Here is a 2500-nt window from a genome sequence, read left to right as displayed (position 1 = left end):
ATCATTCCCGCAAGCACGCAGACTGCATCGTGAGAAGTTGTCCTGAAAGAAGAGATAACTCGCTGGACTACTGGCCGGTAAAACCGACGTAGCCATTGTCTACGGTTAGCAAATCTAAGGGTATGACACCAAATGGGCGAGGCATACCGGACCTTCGCCACAACAGTAAGAGCAATTGCTCGCCTAACATTACTACTCGGACCTGCCTTATTAGGCATCATCCTTACCAAGGTGGTCCATAGCTTCGTCGCTCTCTCCACCGCATACCTGATGTGTGAAGTGTATTCGAGGCGGTCATCTAAGACCATCCCCAAATACTTTAAGCTGCGCGACGAATGTACTACGTGATCACCTACCCTGATAGCCCCATGCTGTATCCTGTGATGGGAACTGACCATAATGAACTCGGTCTTGGTCGGGGCTATCTTTAATCCGTTGTCGGTCATCCATCTGTCGATGATGCGAATCTGGCTGGAAACGAGAATTTCAATATCATCAACACAATTACCTTCCACCAACAACACTATATCGTCTGCATAGCCGATAATCCGTGCACCTTCCACCATTGCAACTCGTAGGACTCCGTCGTACATGAGGTTCCATAACGTTGGGCCAAGTACCGAGCCTTGAGGTACACCCGATGTGACTGCAATCTCTGCCGGTCCATCTGTGGTATCATACATCAGCACACGATTCCTAAAATAATCACCAATGATATCATAAAGATATTTAGGAGTGTTAATTCTCTGTAAAGCATTTGCAATCGCCAACCATGAAGCACTGTTAAAAGCATTAGTAACATCTAATGTGACAACAGCACAATACCGTCCACTGTATCTGTTTCTACTTCTAGCTACCGAAACAATGTCCACTACCCGTTGAATCGCATCAACTGTTGATCGACGACTTCTGAAACCAAATTGGTCGTCAGACAGTCCGTTGACCTCCTCGATGTGTGCATTTAACCGTTGCACTATGATGCGTTCTAAACCTTTACCTGCCCCGTCTAGTAGACAAATGGGGCGAACTGAACCCGGTTCCCCTGGTGGTTTGTTCGGCTTCGGTATTAACACCAACCTCTGCCTTTTCCACTCATCGGGGAACTTCGCGTTCTCTAAACAGCCTTGGTAAACCCTGCAAAATGCAGCGGTTGCAGTCAACATACCAACTTTCAGCGCCTCATTCGGGATACCATCTGGTCCCGGCGCCTTCTTGTTAGGTAGTCTCCTGGCAACCGCAAGAATCTCATCATTAGTAATTCTTTCAAACTCTCGTGGCTGATCGATACGATATTCAGGCCACACCGTGTTTGGGTGAGTAGGAAAAAGCTCGCTCACCACTTCCCTAAACTCGTCCAATGTCATGGTTCGGGGTCCAATCGAACCATCGGCCACTTTCTTGAACGTATGATATACAATACCAAATGATGCGTTGTTCGCTGTTCCCAGGAACTCTTTCCACTTCCTCTGTCGGGTATGCTTGATCAATCGCTTGAGGGCATTCCTTGCCACCTTGAACTCGTCCCTAAAAGAAGAATAGAGATCAGTATTGAATGCTCTTTGCGCTAATCGATCGCGGTGTTTGCACTCTTTGCGAAGTGCCTCAATCTCTAACGTCCACCAAAATGCACTCTTGTTAGGAGTGTACCTCTTACGCTTAGTCATCGTCGCATTACACGCCGTGACAAGTATACGCATTAAGTCTTCGCTTGTTGTGACCTCGGTCTCAAAAGCGGCTTGCATCATAACTTCAAATATATCTTTGCTAAAATACTTGATGCTCCATCCCGTTATGGGTCGGGACAAGTTACGCACGCTTTGCGTCTCAAGATCTATTCGTATTGCACGATGATCAGAGTTCATATAGCTAGATAACACCTCCCACTTAAATGATCTTGCAACTGTTCTGCTCGCAAAAGTAAGATCAACTACTGACGTACGCCCTGGTCCAACATAAGTTGGGGTGCTGCCGTCGTTCAATAAAATAGCGTCAATCTGCGCAAAGGTTGATAAGACCAACTCACCTCTTCGTTTCTGGGTTTCTCCACGCTCGCCAAGTTGGTTGTTCCAACTTGCTGACCAAGCGTTGAAGTCCCCCCCGATAACGAATTTGTGGATACCGGTTACGGCCATTACCGTGTTATCCAACATATTCTGAAACTCTTCCATACTAAATCTAGGTGGCGCGTAAACGCTAACCACTCGCATATCACCTATGTCAACTATCATTAAACCCTTCAGAGCCTTACTGACTACCTTAACTGGTAAGTCCGCGTTAACCACTACCGCTGCTGTGCTATCGTCATTGCGTAACACTATGACGTTGGTTGTTGCCAGATACGGATCTGCAATCAACACTATATCCGCAGATTCTTCCCTAATCGTTTGCCACATTAATTGAAATGCAGCATAACTATGATTCTGGTTATGTTGTAGCAACCTAACCATTATGATCTAATCGTTCGCCTTCTAGGACACATATAACTGCCCGTTGCGTGAAG

The 2500-nt window shown here is 46.4% G+C and overlaps 1 pseudogene; it reads right to left on the bottom strand.

Moving 5' to 3' along the window:
- LOC133394960 (large subunit ribosomal RNA) overlaps positions 1 to 2500 on the bottom strand; it is a 9179-nt pseudogene that overhangs the window by 2333 nt on the left and 4346 nt on the right.

Source organism: Anopheles gambiae (genome assembly GCF_943734735.2).
Source record: "Anopheles gambiae chromosome X unlocalized genomic scaffold, idAnoGambNW_F1_1 X_unloc_87, whole genome shotgun sequence".
NCBI classification, from domain to species: Eukaryota; Metazoa; Arthropoda; class Insecta; order Diptera; family Culicidae; genus Anopheles; species Anopheles gambiae.
This window is presented reverse-complemented; position numbering and strand designations above follow the sequence as displayed.